Source organism: Canis aureus, chromosome 4, assembly GCF_053574225.1.
Source record: "Canis aureus isolate CA01 chromosome 4, VMU_Caureus_v.1.0, whole genome shotgun sequence".
Classification (NCBI taxonomy): Eukaryota; Metazoa; Chordata; class Mammalia; order Carnivora; family Canidae; genus Canis; species Canis aureus.
Genome location: NC_135614.1, coordinates 28,324,394 through 28,344,076, shown reverse-complemented (window position 1 = coordinate 28,344,076; position 19,683 = coordinate 28,324,394). Strand labels below are relative to the sequence as shown.

The following is a 19,683-nucleotide window of genomic DNA, read 5'->3' as shown; positions in this document are numbered from 1 at the left end:
TAATTGCCTGTGTGACTTCAAGAAGTCCCTGAACCTTTGTGAACCTTCGTTACATTTCTTATTTTTAAAATGAGCTTTGAGGAGAAAATGTTAAGTATTATACAAATGTGGAATTGTGTTACCTTTTTATCATACAATACTGTATTTTTATCTTTGACTCACTTACACTTAATGCATTTAATGTCAGTTGTGAACACTAGGACCCTCAATCAGCCAGTTGGATTCTAATTTACTAAAGGAATTCCTGGAATCTGTGTACCCAACTGCTGAGCTATAGTCAAAATCCATGTTATCTTCTATTTAAAACATAATTTTTTTTTAGTTTCTACAGGAAAAAAAATTACAAATGCATAAATTTATGTTTTAAACGTGGTATAAAACATGCTGTTGTGGTTACCAGTTTATCCATCCTGTATGATTTATTCATAAACAATGTAAGACCAGATAATCCATAACATGGCAAACAAATGTGCCCTGGTTTTGTTCAAATCATTCCTCTAAGCAGATGCTTATCATAGCTACCTCAAAGTAAAACAGATGTTCCACTGTTGGAAATCTTGGGAATATATGTTAGAAGAAGGCTGTGTATGTTGTGAAAGCCACAACAGGGGTGGAGGGCTTGGAGTGCTCTTTGAATTTGTGTATATTTCAGCCATGAGACTTCACTAAACATATACAAGGAACTCTTTAGTTGACAATTAAAGAGACAAGTCTTGACTATTCCATGTCAGCATGACCAAGTCTGATGTGGCAAAGGCCCAACAAATCTATGTATAGAAAAGGTAGCTGATTTAACCTGAATGAAAAATTCAGTGCATCCAACTGACCAATCAGTCCTACAAAGACATTATGGGTTTCTGACCAGTGGGGAAGCCTGGTCACTAATGATGACTATCTTTTAACTGTGTTTTGTTGTTGTTGTTGTTGTTGTTGTTGTTGTTGTTGTTGTTTTTAGAAATATTCCTTCCCTACTCCAGAGACTTTTAAATGTGTGTAATGGAATGTTAATTATCATTATTATTATTACTGATATCTTTACTTACCATTTTATTCAGAGATCACCATAAACCAGGCACTGTAAAGAATGAGTGATTCAAATATATAAAAGTGCAAACCCTCAGACAAAGCACACTGATGAGTAGAGAAGTTACATGGTATGATGGAAATACTCCTGTACTAGGAATTGGGAATCCTAAGATATAACCCCATCAGAATACCTAAATCCTAGTGGCTATGTGATAAATGTGTGTTTGAATGAATGAAAGAGAATATGAATGAATAAATGAATGGGTGAATAAGTGAACCAAAACATGAAACCTTTGTTGCTAACTCATCAGATTATGTTTCTTACCTGTTTAAATGCCCCTTGTCCCTGGGCCTTCTTATAAAATTTTAATTAAATAAAAACTCCTTACTATCATTTTTTTTGTTAATCTTTTTTTTTTTTTTTTTTCTGGACCTGCATCTCTCTCCATTCTGGTTTCGCACCATTTTCCTGCTAGCCTGCTACATTCCAACTACATTGGCTTCCTTTTAGATCCTCCACTTAACACCTCTGAGCCAGCTCTCCTGCCTTTTATGCTCTCTGATCTCATCTTTATGTGCCTGGTATCTTTTGTCTTTCAGTGCTCATCTTACATTTCACATTATCTTCCTACTAAAGGAGTTGGAGTAGATAACTCCTAACTTCATAATATTTCAGTGACTTTCAAACATTCTGGGGGCAGCAGAAGCAGGCTGGTAATTACTTCTTTTGTTTAAAAAAGAATTAAGTCGTCTGGGGCACCTATGACCTCCCACATCCCCTCTAAAGCAAATGACCTTGAGGTTCTGACCCAGAACCTCAGGGCTTCTTACCATTTATTATATTCTGTATCCAAACTGAATTCTACTCCACACTTTATATATATATATTCCACTTCTTCAACTATATATATATATATATATATATATATATATATATATATATATATATTCCACCTCTTCAACTATATATATATATATATATGTATATATATATAGTTGAAGAGGTGGAATAGGAATGTAGGACATTAAAAAAACCAGTTGGATTAAGCTATGTCATAAGGTACCACCCACTCTATCACCACTTTGATGATCCATCTGATAAGTGGCCTTTGAGCTGTATAGGGCTAGAATACTAATCTGTGTTTCCAATCTCTTCAGTTTCCTTCTCTATAACCATCCATATTACACCCTGTTAGTCAAACAATAAAGAAAGTAGGGGTAGATTTTGAAGATAGATTATCCCTCTGCAGAAAAGCTTTACAATAGGATAGGACCGAGTACTTTGAGAAACATCCATTAATGAACATAGTCTGCATGTAGCACTGTTTGAAGAAAAACTGAAAAGTTTATTTGATAGTCTAGCTTATTCAAAATATTCAGTAGTCAATGAAAGTATATAAAACTCAATTCAGAAGATTCACAAAGAGAAATGCTTCCTCCTCAACATCCCAAATTAAGTGGCATGACTTCATACTTCAAGACTAGACTCCTACCAAATTAGAGTGAGACAGAAGCAAAGACCAATCCACAAAGCCTACCTGTTGGTACTAGGCTAGAACTAGTCCTATTCAAAGATAAGTATATAGAAACATATATATACATCTGCCACTATGGAGTCTATAAAAAAAAAGATAATAATAGCAGGAAATCTTCCCTACTGATCTTGAAAAAAAAAGATTTAGAACACACTCATTTGCTATCTTCAATAATATATTTTAAAAACACTCACTCTGTTAAAAAGGATCAGAGTGTCAAAAGATAGCTTGTTCTCAAATGAACATGGGCATGATAAGGAAGCTAGCTGAATTAAGAAAATAGCGAAGGAAACATAAAACACAGTGGTAAAATGATAATCTGTATCAGAGGCAGTAAAACAGAAGTGACACTGTAAAAAATTAAGTGAATAACGTTGAAAAAAATCTTGAAAATATTTCCTAATATTTATAGGGGAAAAAGAAATAAAGAGAAGATGAAAGACATGGAAGACAATTTAGATCTAAGTAAAGAGAGGTGTTACTGAGCCGGAAATCCAAACAACAGAGAATTTATCATCAAAGATGTAATATAAAAATTTATGAGTAAAAGGGCTTAGGAAGAACCAAATAAAATACATTTTTAAATGACCAGAAATATCAAGGCAGTTTCATTTTATTTTAATTTCAATGGCTAATTTAAAATCTTATAAAAATCAAAATAGGAATAAAAGCTTATCCCTAGAGTAGCAAAAATAAGGCAACCTCACCCTTCTTTGAAAAATCAAATGTCAAAAGACAATGAAACAATTTGTACAGAGTAGTGACTGGAAAAGTTCGTTACCTGAGAGGTTTATATCCAGGTTGTTCATGTGAAAAGTTGGCAGAAAGACATTTTGCTAAGCTTAAAATCATGAAAGATAAATCATTCATGTTCCCTTCCTGAGAAAGCACAAAAATATGAATACCTGTCAACTGATAAAGAGAAATCAAGAACTCAAGACTATAACACTTAAAGTATAAAGGAAATGGCAAAGAACCTTGAAACCAATTAATTTTTAGGATCAAATACGATGAATTGTCACATGGGCACACAATTAAAGTCTAAGTCTGAAAAGATGTTGTATATGCAAACAAATCAGAACTTCATGATAAAATGTTGATATCATAATGCCTGATAAAAGAAGTAACTGATAAATACAGAAAAGGAGGATATCAGGTGAAGGCCAGATAATTTAAATTCCTCATTAGGAATTTGTTCTTGAATTGGATAGACAAATATAGTTTTAATATGCATTTGATAAACAAAAGAATCACCACCAGTAAAATAAATGAAAGGATTTCAATCTTACAAACCTCTACATAATATTAAAACAAACTCTAGAATAAAAAGGAAAAAAAAAAACAAGAAAACATTAGAAAAGGTGATAAAAATCAGCTAAAACATTTATTACAGCAATAGATTTAAACACCATAAGTTTTCATAATAATTTGTTAGAAAATAAAATATATGAAGATCACTAAAGACATTTAAATAAAGTTTAAAAAATGAATAAAATTGAAATGATGTTATATGGAAAAGTCTTGCAGAAGGCAAGACTTAATAGCAACACTCAAGCAGGAAGCAATAGCCCGGGAAGAAAAAAGATAAAATGGACACATAACTTATGTGGTAGATGATATAATCATCAAACACCAAAATAAATACTCCAAAAAGTACCAGAAACAATGAATTGAGAAACATCAGTCAGCCTATGATAGGTTAAATGAATATTAAAAAGAATGAAACCTTTGAATAATATAAATGTGACTAACTATATAAACTTACATACACACACATATCTGTATACTCTTCAAAAAGAAAATATAGGCTCTAACATCCATGGGACATTTAAAATTTGATCATTTGCTCAATATCTTTGATAAGAATTTAAAGGAAAAATATTCTGAAACATTAATGTGATAAAACTAGAAATACAATGAAAAATTCTAGCAAAATTGAAATAAAATTGGAAATTTCCTAAAATAATTGGACCAAAGAGTAAATAAAATTATAACTGCAACCTACTTTGGAAATAATGAAAATAAGTATATTCATGTCAAAGCTTACAGAATACAGCCATAGCAGTAATAAAGCATGTAAGGCTGTGAATAAACAGGAGATAACTAAAATGAATTAAGCAATCAGCCAAAGGAGACATAAAGTAAAAGAATACACACAATAAGAGGCTAAAGGAAAAAAAAGAACATATAAGTAGAAATTACAAAAAGCAAAAAATATTAAAACTGCTTCTCCTGGCAAACTAAAAAGTGAGAGAAACTTAGAGACCTATTTAAAATTAAAAAAAAAAAAAAAAACAACTTAAAGTAGAAACTAAAATAGAACTACACAAACAGATATAGGGATTTTTCAAAGTACAAACATATAAACAGAATTTTCCATCTCTTAAACAGGTAAAGTTAGAAAAATAACATAGTACTGGCTAGAGAATGGTTATGTTCCCATTGTAATAAAAACTGAAAATACCATATTTCGATAGAAATGCTTCACTATGTATCAAATACCTTAAAAATATTCATACTTTTACTTGGTAATTACATGTTAATTTATGCTATGAGAGATATTAACATTTTTGATGATTTATGTTTTTATAGTACCTCCATATGTTGGGACATTAAGGAGCTGTTAAAAATTGCTTTTGACGATTATTTAATGACATGGCAAATCCACCCTATAATGTCTGGAATAAGGGAGAATGATATAAAACTAAATATACAGTGTGAATCCCATTTAGTGAAAAGCAAAACATAGATAGACAACACACTGAAATGTTAACTATAATTACTTCTGTGTGGTTGTAACTTAAATATTTTCTAGACACTTTTCTATAGTTTCCAAAACTATGATAATAAGCATGAATTCTTCTGCAATCAAAATAATTTTTTTAAAATTAAATAAAAGGATATCTTGCCAAGATGGCACTGTGAATTTACATATTCAAAACCTCTTCCTCAAAATACCACAAAAAAAGCAATTTTAGTTGACTTTTCAAAACTTACAAGTTGTATCTATCACTCAATACAAGGTAAATATCCCATACACTACAAAAGTACTGAAACAACAAGCAGCAAATGTTGAAACTATGGTACTATTGAATTCTAAGTATAGAAATAGATAAAGACAGGAGGAAATTTATCAAGAACTAAACTCTGAATCAGAATTACAAGCCAGACTCACAGCATAAAACTGGCATCTGGTAGGGTCTCCCAACCTCTAGAGGGAAAATGCTGAGAAAGATAGGGCTGTGGATTGCATTAAACCAGGTATATGTGAGACAGGAAGGAACAAAGCAAGTCACACAGAGCAGATTTGTGTACACTGCTAAGTACTGAATCGACAATGTCCCTAATACCAACCATTATGGGACAGAAATCCCAGCCCACTAACATAAAACTTGTTTCTGGTCTGAGAGTCTCAAAGCACCACATGGTAGCTCCTTAAAGTCAGTCAAGTATGATAGATGCTTAAAGATTTTTTAAAAGATAACTTCCACTCTGGATTAGACAAAAAACTAAAATTCAAAGGCAGTAAGGAAAAACAAGACCAAGAAAAAATTCAACAAAATCAACAATGGGAGGATGATTTAACCCCTAAAAAAAAAAAAAATGTACATTATACCCTCTAGGTTCATCCATGTTGTCACAGGTGACAAAATTTCATTCTTTTTTTTTTTTTAAAGATTTTGTTTATTTATTTGAGAGAGAGAGAGAGAGTGGGGGTAGGAGCAGAGGAAGAGGGAGAGAGAAAATCAAGCAGGCTCCATGTTGAGCATGGAGCCCAATGCCGAACTTGATCTCAGCACCCTGAGATCACAACCTGAGCACAAATCAAGAGTGAGACACTTAACCAACTATACCAGCCAGGTGCTCTAAGATTTCATTCTTATTTTGTGGCTGAATAGCATTCCATTGTATATATACACCACATCTTCTTCATTCATTCATCTATTGATGGACACTAGTTGTTTCCATATCTTGACTATTGCAAATAAAGATGCAAGTAAAGATACCTTGAGTAAGGCATAAAATTGTCAAATCAGTATGATATACACCAGAAACTCATACCATTGTATGTAAATCACACTTCATAATTTAAAAATGCACATAGTAGTCTCTGAATAAGCTTCAAATAAAGATATAGATAGTATCTTTTAAAAAAGAAAGTATTAAACAAAATGAAGAAGACATAGGTTGAGAAAAATAAGTAATAAAATAATCACTTAGAAATTAAAGGATAGAAACAATGTAACTGAATTTCAATACCTTCTAGATGGAATAAACACAGAAGTTTCTATAGTTCAAGGGAAATTTGGTAAATTGGAAGACACCACTGAGGAATCCTTCTAGGCACAGTACTAAGATATAAAGAGGTAAAAAAGAGAGAGAGAGAAAGAAAAGAGAAACTAAGAGGTATGGGGGTCTGTAACCTATACCTCCAAAGATTTCTAGAATTCTGCTCAGAGAGAATACTGAGAAACAATTAAAAGAAATAATACAGGAGAACTTTTCCATAACTGAAGAAAGGCCTAATTTCTCATACTTAAGACACACACGAACTGTTGAACGTAATAAAGAGAAATACGTACTGGGACATAATGCAATAAAATGGCAAAACGAGTCTGGCCAACGGGCAGTGAGTAGAAGTAACGTGTCATTTCTCGAGCAAACAAAAAAATGGCTCTGTGTTTTCTGCAGGCTGTCTACCTGGAGGCCCAAGCTGACTCTTCTTGAGATGAAAATAGCCTGGGTCTGTGGGTCACATATGGATGGCAGGTACCTGGAGAGTCACAGAAGACACAGCAGGCTTGGCATATGACTTTTGTCATGTCAACCTCCTCAGATTTTGGAATTGCTAGTTATAAGCTTAAACTAATAGAACAACTTTGTGGGAAACACACAGATATGGCCACAACACTTTAAGAAGAAGTTAAATATAGAAAAGTAAGCAATCTTGACATAAAAAAAAATATCTAAAGAACTCTCGTCCTAAGTAATAGAGATTTTCCCCTCAATTATTCAACTGATTTTTATGGAGCCTCTACACTATTCCAGGTACTGAGGCATAGTAATGAATAATAGAGTCGAAATCCCTGCTTTTAGGAAGTTTCCATTCTAGTAAGGGAAGAAAATGTCATATGAAAAGGTAAAAGTGGTGGCAGAGTGAAGATATTTAGGGGTGCTATCTGAAATAGGATAGTCAGGAACAGTATTTCTGATAAGAAAACCTTTGCATAGAGACCTGAGTGAAGTAGCATAGCAACACATGTAAATGTCAGGTAGATGAGCCTGTGGCAGATATGCAAAGGCCCTGAGGTAACACCAAGTGACCCAGAAAAAGGGAGGAAAAGACTACCCTAAAATAGGATCTGAGAGATAACAGGGAAGTAGATCATGGGGTTCATGGCATAGCAGAAGGCCATGGCAGAGATTGTGGATTTTAATCCGAAAGAAAGGGGAAGACTTTGACAGCTTTTAAGCAGGGGATAACATGATTTGGTTCAGGTATTTAAAGGACCATTCTCACTGCTAGTGGGTAATGGCAAGAAGTGTTTACCTGTTGTGGTGTTGCTATAGAAGTGGTTCCAATATCCAGATTCAAGCCATATTTTGAAGGCAAAGCCTACTGGACACATAGATAATTTGCATATTGGTGTGAGAAAAAGTAAGGAGTTAAAGATGACTCTGAAGTTTTACACCCAAGGGATAGAACAAAGAGTGTCATCATTTTCCAAGATGAAGAAGACTGTGCAAGAAGCACATTTGGGAGTTAAAAAAATTTAAAAATGCACATTTGTTTTTAGCAAAACTCATACAATTACAAAAATGTGCAGGTACAAGGTCCAAGTGAACCCTTCCAAATGTTCAAAGAATAGCAAACAAATTATATTTATGACAACATGCCAATAAAATAGAAATCAATAATAAAAAGACAGGAAAGACATGATTCAGAGACAAAAAAAAAAAAAAAAAACCCTAAAGGATTGATGGACAGAGAGGAAATTACTATGTGAATTACAAAATATCTAGACTTACTAATGTCAAGGATTTGCTGCAAAACTTTTGGGATGCGGTTAAAGCAGTACTTAGAAAAAGGTAGGGAAAAAATGAATTTATTTTAAATTTAAAAGATGAAAAATAAATAAGTTAACTGCAGATCATCAAAATAGCCAAGTAAACTTGCAGAAAGTAAAAGGAAAGAAGCAAGAGCCAAAATTAATAACTAGAGAAATATAAAAATAAATCAATTCAAGACAATCCTTTAAAAGAATAATGAAATATATAAATGTCTAACATGAATCATTAAGAAATCAAGAACACAGAAATAATTAAGAATGAAAATAATAGAAGATATTGGCAAGAAGAAAAGTCTGGATACACTAAGTGTTGCAAAGGACAGAAGAGAAACAAGAACTCTCAAAACACTCTGGGTTGGCAGTGACTGCAGACACTTTGGAAAGCAATTTGGAAAGACATAATAAGATAGCTCTAAAAATACCAATTTTAGGTGTACAGACTAAAAAAGCAAAAGTCAGAACAAACAAACATAAAACCTCCCACATTTCTGCCACAGGATGGATATATGTGGGCGTGCGTTACAGCTTTGTCACAGCAGCAAAAATTTGGAAATGATGGACAAGAATGCATCATATAGGGCATTATATTGCTATTATGGAACATTGCACAGCAGTTAAAATGAATGAACTCTGTATACATATCAACATGCATAGTTCTCAAAAACACAGTGTTGATCAAATAAAAACAGGTTGTCAAAAGATACAAAAATAATTTTTAAAGATACTAAAACAGTGTTCCATACCGTCTGCAGATGTGTGTGTGTGTGGATGTGTGTGTGTGTGTAGTAAAAAGGACAAAAATGGACTGCGTACGCACCAAAGCATGACAGTGTTTGCTTTGGGGGGGGAGCATCCTGGGGAGAATGGGACCAAGAAGAGGAATATGAGAGACTTCATTATTGCCCAAATATTGTATTTCTTAATACTAATAATATTATTAAAATATTATTATTTCCCAGAGTACGAACTAGGGGTGTTGGAAGGGGAGGAGGGCGGGGGGTGGGAGTGAATGGGTGACGGGCACTGGGGGTTATTCTGTATGTTAGTAAATTGAACACCAATAAAAAAAATATTATTATTTAAGTTAAACATTAATTAAATAATAATATTTTCTTGATAAAAATTACCTGGAGTGAATACGATAAAATGTTAACAATTTTTTCATATTCATGGTGGCAACATGAGGAACATTCATTAAATTTTCATCTATATTTTTTAACTGTTTAATGAAAGAGCAAACAAAACATTTCATTGCTTCCCTCTGCTCTAAGTTGTCACTAATCTGTCCTTGGGAATGTAAGCAAGCCTTCAATTTGGCCCTTGACAGGACTGGAATAAGATATTATCCAAGGAGGGACCCTGATTCAAACTTCTCCCTCTGGGTAGTCTCACCAATCCGGTTTGCTGAACTTATTTCCTGGAGAACAAATCCCATCTATATTTCCCAGGCTTTCCCAATGGGCAGTTGGAATGATATAAGCTCTAACATGGCTGTGATTAACTTCGGCAAATGAAGGATTTACTGCTGTACATGTGTCCTGACTTTGGAAACAGACAAATAAACATCTGTGATGACCTGCATCTCTAGAGTCAGAAACAAACAGACCTCTGAGGGGTGTCAGAGCCACGAAGAATGTTAATGCTTCAGAATCAGAACCTGTTCTTTCCAGGATCCTGGAGCAAAGGAGGACAGTGCTAGGAAGATAGCAGCAAAGACCTTTTCTAAAAGGAGGCAGTACAACTGGAAATATTATCACTGCCTTTCAGGAGAAAAGAGAAAAACTGACCAAGCAAATGTGATATCTGCTTTCTGTTCTTGATTTGCTTGCAAAACTCAGGGGTAAATTACCAAATTTCACCTACCAAATCGTGGGAGAAAGGCATTTCTGGAATAGTTAATGGGTTTGGATCACCACATCCCACTCTAGGTTCCTTGAGAAGAGGGCCTGTGTCTTGTTCCACAAAGTACTTCCCTAGTGCTTTGGACTGGTACTTTGGCCTTAGTAGGTACATCATACATACACAGGGTGGAAATATCTATATAGATTGATCGATCCATATATATACACACACATATATATACATAGGCTATTACATATATAGCATATTATAAATACATCTAAATATATTTTTTCTATATACACGAACATAAACAGATATACTCATCAATTCTTTTTTCCTTTCTCCTTCCTGATCTCAGCTTCCTATAGAGTTTGGCCTTTGGTTAATAATATTGCATCATCTTGGAATGCAAAGTTTGAGTCTCTAACAGCCTCTTCCATTCTCCTTCAACATGTGATGTGGTGTGCTCTGAGTTGAGAGCCACCCAAACTTCAGTTTACCAATTCGCTGGGGTAAAGAATGGACCACATGGAAAATAAAGTACCAGATGGAATAGAAAGGTCTTTTTTTTTTTTTAATATTTTCTTTATTTATTCATGAGAGACACAGAGAGTGAGAGAGAAAGAGAGAGAGAGAGAAGCAGAGACATAGGTAGAGGGAGAATCAAGGCCCATGCAGGGAGCCCAATGCGGGACTTGATCCCGGGACCCCAGGATCACACCCTGAGCCAAAGGCAGGCACTAAACCACTGAGCCATCCAGGCATCCCAGAAGGGTCTTCTAAATAGGATGAGCTACAAGCCTTTGAATGAGCTACTCACAAAACTAGTTTTTGCCACGCTTTTAAAAAGAATGAGTTTTGCATACAGTCTCAACTTCTCTTGTTCCTTGAGAACTGTCACCTTTCTACACCCACACTGAACTCAGACCAAGGCCCAAGCCTAGCTCTCATTTCTCACTTTTACCAGCTCTTGCAATTCCTGTCAAGTATTGTCTCCTCCTTCAGCTTTGTTCTGAGCAAGCACTTTGTACTCATTTACTGGGCTGAGCTGAGGAGAGGCCTTGAAATAACGAGATGAAAGTAACTGTCTTCTGGGACAGCAGGGATTTTCTTATTAGGTTCAGATTGTATGAAGGTGCTCTCTATCAGAGAAAAAGCTCACCCCTCCACTCCCTATTTATAATAGGGAGGTCAGTCAGTATTTTGCCAGGGGGGGAAGGCAAAGGCAAATACTTCTCAGAGAGTAGCTGAACAGAGCTTGGCTTTCATGGAAGAGGGAACCAGAAGCCTGAGGAATCACTGTCTTCTGTCCTCAGGTTAGATACCAACATAAGGAGCTGTGACTCATCCACTCAGCCTCCCATCTGAACTTTATTTTCCCGAAGCAGAAGACAGTATTGTCCATCAGCCCACCCTCCATGGGATCTCTTCCTCCCCTGAGATTTACGTCATCCAACAAGGCCAATCACAGACAGGTGCTTCCTCAATCAGCAAGAGGATTCATGCTATTTTCCTCAAAGTTAAGCTTAAGTGAAGCTTATTATTTTCACATGCTTTATAGATAATTAGCAACCACAGCATAATTAGAAAGATTTTTTGTGTATGTTTTTAAAAAATATTTTATTTATTTATTTGAGAGAGAGAGAGAGAGAGAGAGAGAAAGCAAGCAGGGGAAGGGACAGAGGGAGATGAAGAGAGGGAGAAGAAGATTCCCTGTTGAGCAGGGAAGCCTGACACCACCTCCATCTGAGACCCAGAGATCATGACCTGAGCCAAAGGTAGATGCTTAACTTACTGAGCCATCCAGGCACCACTGTTGTTATTGTTGTTGTTTTTAATCAGGCTCTACAGCCAGCATTGGAGCCCAATGCAGGACTTGACCTCAAGACTCTGAGATCAAGACCTGAGTTGAGATCAAGATCAGACATTCAACTGACTGAGCCACCCAGGTGCTCCTAGAAAGATGTTTAATAAAATAAATACTTAAAAAAAAAAAAGAGAAGGGGTGCCTGGGTGTCTCGGTCAGTTAAGCATCTGCCTTTGGCTCAGATCATGATCCCAAAGCCCTGGGATCAAGCCCCGAGTCAGTCTCCCTGCTTGGCAGGGAGTCTGCTTCTCTCTCTTCCTCTATCTTATCTCCTGCGCTCTTTCTCTCTCACTCTCTCTCCTCCTCCTCCTCTGTACCTCTCTCAAAGGAGTAAATAAAATCTTAAAAAGATAAAAACCCAATATAAACTAAAAGAGAATAAGATTAAATTGGCTGAGTTTAATTTCCAAGCTCTCACAGCAAAAATCACTTGTCTATTACAAAAGATTTCAAATATTCTGACATCCAATAAAGCCTATAAAAACGCCAAAATATCACCTTACGACCCATGGCAAGTTAAAATCTAGATAGCTGATTGTGATAGGTATATGAAAAATTCTATCTGCCATGTGTAGAAGAAGCAAAGCTGTGGTTGAAACATAAATGTGGATAAAACACTTTAAACTCTATGCTACACTGTACTGACAGCCAGCAAAGTGATATTGAAAAGGTTTCTTCTGTTACGTTCCCTTAGTTTTTCTCAATATAATACTAGCTATTACAAATATCTTGGCCCTGTGTGTTTGCTGTCCCAGGATTTCCAAAGGCTAACTAGTATAATCCAGTCACCAAAGTACTGAAATAAAACTGCAAATTCTAGACAAGAGCCAAGCTCTCATACAGAGTCCTGAACATCACCCACAGATGTGATGCAGGAGTTGGGGGTGGGCAACGGCCCATCAGTGGAAGGCAACATACTATCCAGCTTGAGCAGCAAGCATTTGAAAAGATAATTTGTAAGAGAATGCACAATGGAAAGACCCTTAAACCAAGCAAATGTGGGCTTGACAGCTTTAGCATCTGGAAATGCACACAACTGTTTGCCTTGGCTGGACTAAGTTCAGGTCCAAGGAACCTTGTACCATTTTTATGATTCTAGGAAGTAGAAAGTGGCACAGTGCTCTCAAAGGAACACTGGACGAGGGATGAAGACACAGATATGCTATTCTGATTCCATAGCTAATTAATCCTTGGCCATGCTTTTTGCCTCAGTCTCCTCCTCCATTATATCAGGATGGTAGATTAGTTCACCATGATGGCTTCTGCACACTCTGAACAATTTTATGAGACCTAAGTGGGGTGACTCTTCACTAGTTCTCCTTCATATAAAGAAAGGGAAATCACAAGAAAAGAAAAATGATTGCATCTTCCTTCTGAAAGTGAAATCCTCTGTGTCAGAAGACAACTAGAGACCATAAAAAGAGCTTATTCATTTCATGAGGCTTGCCTCAGAAGCTCAGCAAAGACAAGTTAGAAATGTTTCTGAGAATCCCTAAAAAGAGAAGTCAACTGATGGTAAAGATGAAAGAAACCTCAGATGTGATCTCATTTACCTTCTCATTTTAAGGTGAAGAACCTCGGCCCCTGAGAGGGGAAGCAAGGTTGTGAGGAAAGATGTAAAATGCCTGATAGATCTCAGTCACGGGACCCCAAGTTCAGGCAGTCTTTTTTTTTTTTTTTTTTTTTTTTGGTTACTTCATTCTACTAAATGTCTTCACTTTGATAGACAATAATATTTTTCTTTCAGAAGACCAGGGTACAGCTCTAACAATCACAAATTAATTCTGTATGCCAAACTAGACATACTTTCAGAACACTAGCCTCATACTAATTTTCAGGAATTCTATGGCCATGAGGATTTTCATCAGAACAATTGAATTTAAAGGAAATATTTGTCGGCGTTCCTGGGTGGTGCAGTCAGTTGAGCATCCAACTCTTGGCTTTGGCTCAGGTCGTGATCTCAGGGTTGTGAGACTAAGGCCCACATCGGGCTCTGTGCTCATCAGGAAGTCTGCTTAAGACTCTCTCTCCTTCTCCCTCTGCCTCCACTCCTCTAAAATAAATAAATAAATCTTAAAAAAAAAAAGAAGGGACACCTGTATGGCTCCCCAGTTAAGCTCTGCTTTCGGCTCAAGGCATGATCCTGGAATTCAAGGATCGAGTCTGCCTCTCTCTTTCTCTGTGCCTCTCATGAATAAATAAATAAAATCTTACAATAAATAAATAAATAAATAAATAAATAAATAAATAAATAAATACTTTTTTGAGAAATTTAAAAAAAGAGAAATACTTGTCTAAACCAGTGCTTTTCAATAACACTTGGTCCATTGAAATTTGATAATAACACTCCAAAATTTTTCTTGATGTTCATGGCAGAGATAGAGTAGTTGGCACATGGGAAATAGCTGCCATGACCATGAAAATATTGCTTCAGTGAGCATGGTGCTACACAAACTTCACCCCTGGCTTATTCCACCTCCCCCCATCTTTTTTAAGGCCATTTTTTCGAGAAGTTTAAAGTTTATACCAACACTGAAGGGAAGATATGGAGATTTCCTGTACATGCCCTGTCCTCAAACATGCGTAGCCTGCTCCATTATCAACATCTCCCACCAGAATGCTATATTTGTTATAATAGATGAACCTGTGTCAACACACTAATATCATCCAAAGCCCAATCTATGGTATATATTAGGGTTCACTCTTGGTGTCAAACATTCTATGGGTTCAGACAAATGTGTAATGACATGTATACATAATTATAGTACTACACAGAGTATTTTCGCTGCTCTAAAAAATCCTCTGTGCCCTACCTGTTCATCTCTCCTCTAGTTCCCTGATCCCTAGCAACCACCAGTCTTTTTCCTTTTCCATAGTTTTGCCTTTTCCAAGATGTCATATGGTTGGACTCATATAGTATGTAGCTTCCTCTGATTGGCTTCTTTCACTTAGTAATATGCATTTACGTTTCCTCCATGCCTTCTCATGGCTTGATAGCTCATTTTCTTTTAACACAGAATAATATGCCATTGTCTGGATATACCAAAGTTTATTTTATTTATTTATTTATTCATGAGTGACACAGAAAGAGAGGCAGACACAGGCAAAGGGAGAAGCAGACTCCCTACAGGGGACTTGATCCCAGGATCCCGGGATCCCAACCTGAGCCAAAGGCAGATGCTCAACCATGGAGCCACCCAGGTGCCCTGTATACCAGAGTTTATATATCCATTCACTTACTGAGAGACCTATTGGTTACATTCAAGTTTTCACAATTATGAATAAAGCTGCTGTAAACACCCATGTACAGAATTTTGTGTGGATATAACTTTTCAGCTCCTTTGCGTAAATAACAAGATGTATGATTGCTGGATCACCTCTGGCTTTGCAGCTTAGAATGTAGGGGAGGCAATGAATAAGTTCTATTATACACAGTCATGTTGGCCACAAAATAAAAACAGAAAACCTACTTCAGGTTAGGCAAGAACCAGACATGGCACATGTATATATGTAAATGTTAAGGAGTCTTTGAAAGCGGAACAAGAAGTGTATAGCTGGAGAGAGGAGTGCAAGGCATAGCTGTGCAGCTCCGTGTCCTCCTGGATGGAGCTAGAGAGGCAGGCAACTACACCCATTACATTCTGAAGCCCTTCTGGGAGAGGAAGAACTAGGTGCTCTCTTTTGGTGGATGGTTCATGCATGAAAGATATGGCTTAATGTTTGTTTTGGCCTGAGTGTGTTTGTTGTTGTTTTCACTCTAGATTCACCTCTTTATATGCATTATCTGATTAATAGTCCCAACGCTCTTATGAATTACGTATTATTGGTATCCTCATTTTACAGATGACAAAACTGTAACACTCAGAAGTTCATCAATTTTCAGTTCATCAAGGTTCATTCCAGTTCATCAAGGTCTTCCAGACAGTAAGGGGTAAAATGAGGACTAACAGCCAAAATTGACCATGTACCTATTAAGAGTTATTCTGCATTGTCTCCCAAAGTTGGAAGAAATTGAGAAGTGTATTCTGTTGAGAAATGGATTCCAGTTGACTTGATTTCCCTTACCCTTAATTGCCACAAGAAAAATCCTGAGTCAGAGGAAGAGGAAAAAAAAAAGAGAAAAAGAAAGAGAGAGAGAGAGAGAGACCATCCCAAGATGAAAAAGTCACCCTATAACACAACTCATGCATCATCTGGGGCATGTTCCCTCCTCTGTAAATAATGAAGAAGCTGTTGATGGAAGCAACACAAATAGAGGATTTACCAGTGAGAAGGAATATGAGAAGAAAAGACTCCTAGGTTGGCTTATTATGAGCCCAGTCAATTATAAGCAGCACATTTTGACACCACTGTAAATAATACACTTCTGTCAGAGTCAGCTGATGGAGATTTTCTGTTCAATATATTGTCATAGACACATGATGAAGGGGAGACGTTGGATGGCATATGCGGTACACAGGAATAAATATGTGAATAATCTCACAGGCTTTGAGACTTCCAAATACTAACTATGACAGATATGAACTACGGTGCATTCCATTCGAAGACTAGGGAACTAATGATGATAAGTTGAACAGTATAATATCCATCTTTACAGCATACGGCTGTATCTGATGGTTATGCTTGAAGGGACATCATTTGACCTGGCCTATTTCCAGTCATGTAATAATGAGATGTGTTTAACTGGGTCAGACGGAATGTTAGCACTAAAAAGGATCTGAAATCATCCACCACTACCCTCCCATTGTATAAATGAAGGAAATAAGACTAAATGAAGTTAACTGCCTTGTCTAAGATCAGTAATAAAGCCACTTAAAGACAGTTCTCCTAAACTCAGCAAAACTACAAGACTGCTGACCATATTTTGTGTCTAGATTGGTGTAGAGGGGAAAGGGAGGCCATTTTGGGGTGAGGGGAAACACCTTCAATTTGTGATGATCCTGAACCATGAGCAGAGAAGATGATTTATTAGGCATTTGAAGAGATATGCATTGTTGCTTCATTAATTTGTCCAAAAATGATAGAATTCATCCCATTCAATATTAGATAACATAATCTAAATTTTGCATGGCCAGTGAGCTTTGCCCAAGTTCCAATTCTTCCAGGAGGCCTTCCTGGACTGCACTGCCCACTCTCCCTCTGTAGCATGCACAAGCATTGCCTACCACAACTTGGTATCATTGGCTTATAAAGTATACTGGATTCCTTTATCACTTATATCTTTAATTATCTATCTAGAGAGTCAGTTACTTGAGGACCGTAGCTCACAAGAAACTACCAAATATTGAAGTAAATTCATATGTTCTTCTCCAGACCCTGGGAATTAGAAATTCTGGTGAGCAGTGGGCAAGATTTTTAAAGACCTCTCCAAGGACTTAGTTCTTCTGCACCTTATCGTCTTAGGGAGGACCTCTGCCCTAAATAACTTGCCTTTTGGCCAGAGTTCAGTCAGAAGGCATGATGCTAGCTGTTCTTTGGCCTCTGAGATTTTTAGCTAACATGATGCAGGTATCTCCTACTTTTCAAAAGTTGGTGCCACTTTGTTTTCATGAAAGACCTACATTAATTAGTTCTGGGTTTCGCTAACTGAAAAGGATTTTTGCTTTTATGTAAAAAGGGGAAAAGTGAAAATAGTGTTTGGCATTTTGCAGCAAGTTCAATGCAGGCAGGTACACCTCGAGTAGTGAAAGTGGCCCCACCAACCTCCTTCCTCAGGAACTAGACTCAGTATCTCAGCAGCAAGCTGCCAAAGCTTTGAACTGTGTTGTAAGCATCTGTGCATTATTTCAATGTATTTTGTGCATCTGTTAGCAAGAAATGTCCTAAGACATCAGAAAAACCCAAAAGAGGTTACATTCTGGGTCTAGGCATGCTCAAAAATCTCCACATAAATTAATGGAGATTGCTTGTTTGCTTTATTCCACTTCAGTTTATGAAAGGTTTCATAAATATGCTCTATGTTCGGATAGAGGGAGAAATCTGTACTTGGAGAAAGCCCCAAAAGGCCCTCCTCCTTGCACACCCCTGCACTGACCTCAGGGGGTTGTCACTGCTACTGTCATTGCAGCAGGCACCTCTCAGGTGTGTGGAGGAAGGCCATGACACTTTTGAGAGCCTGCATTCGAAGGAAGTGAGGACCAGTGAGCACTTCAAACCCTCCTCTCTCCCAAGTGAGAAGAGCCTAATCCAGAGGTTGCTCAGAAGTTAGTCCTGTGGTTTATACCCACTTGAATGAGATTAGGGAACTCCTAGAATTCCTGGTAACCTTGAGAGGCAATATCCTTCTTTTTCATTGGCTTAGGACACATCTTTCAGCTGGACCCTCTCTCTGCTAAGAATTGAGCAGTACAAAGGAAGAACAGTGGTTCTGAATTAGAAGAAGAGATATGCATTAACAACGATGCTCCCCAAAGCCAGTCAACCACAGCCCAGGAAAATCTATGTAATTGGCCCTAATTAGTAAAATTACTAGCAATATTAGGAAATAAGCTAATGTCACACATTTAAATATCACACATAGCTCTCTCTTTGAGCATTCCTGCCTCACAAAATTTTCCATGAAATTAAAAACATTCTCTGCCTTGTAGTAATTTCTTCTAGAGTCTGAAATCTACCTGTGTGCTTTTGTGTCACAGAGAGTATATTATAGCACAGGATTTGTATGTTTGTCTTTGTCATGCTCAAATTTAATTTAGGCAAAACATTAATGGAGTAAACATCCCAAAATTAATATCACTCATGTTTACATTGTTAAAATCAAAAACTAAAATTCAGGTATGAAGTATTCATTTTGTATTTATTGATTTTAACTTTCCGTCATAGTTCGGTTAGGCTCAATTTTGACAATACAGTATATGTACATATGGCAACTGTGCACATATACATTGTCTGAATACATATCTATAAATTGCCAGAAAATTGACAAACTTTATAAAAAAATATCTTCATGTTTGAATCATCCAAAAGCCATCTGAATACAAATTAACATATACATTTGGATTCAAATTTGTGAAACAGCATGAGAAATAGCTTTCTTAACTCCACAGTAATAAAAAATCAAGAAACAGATATTTTTTCAATTTCTTCCCATTACATTTTATGTCCACATTTAGATGTATCTGGGAAGATCTCTAAACTGACACCACTGTGAGAGGCCCCTGGGATTCACAAATATCATTTCCATGACACTCAGAAAACTGGGGGAAAAGAGGAAAATGTGAGCGGCGATAAATTGGAGCTAATCTCTTTCTGCCACAACCTGAAATGATACTTGGCCAGGTAATCTCCCCATCCTCCATGCTGTAATAAGGGCTTGTCTATCTCTCCCAGATGCCCAACCTGA

The 19,683-nt window shown here is 36.5% G+C and overlaps 1 protein-coding gene across 4 annotated transcripts in view; it reads right to left on the bottom strand.

Moving 5' to 3' along the window:
- The window catches only part of LRMDA (leucine rich melanocyte differentiation associated), a 1,018,367-nt gene that overhangs the window by 86,916 nt on the left and 911,768 nt on the right, over window positions 1-19,683 (bottom strand). The gene's annotated exons all lie outside the window — the stretch shown is intronic.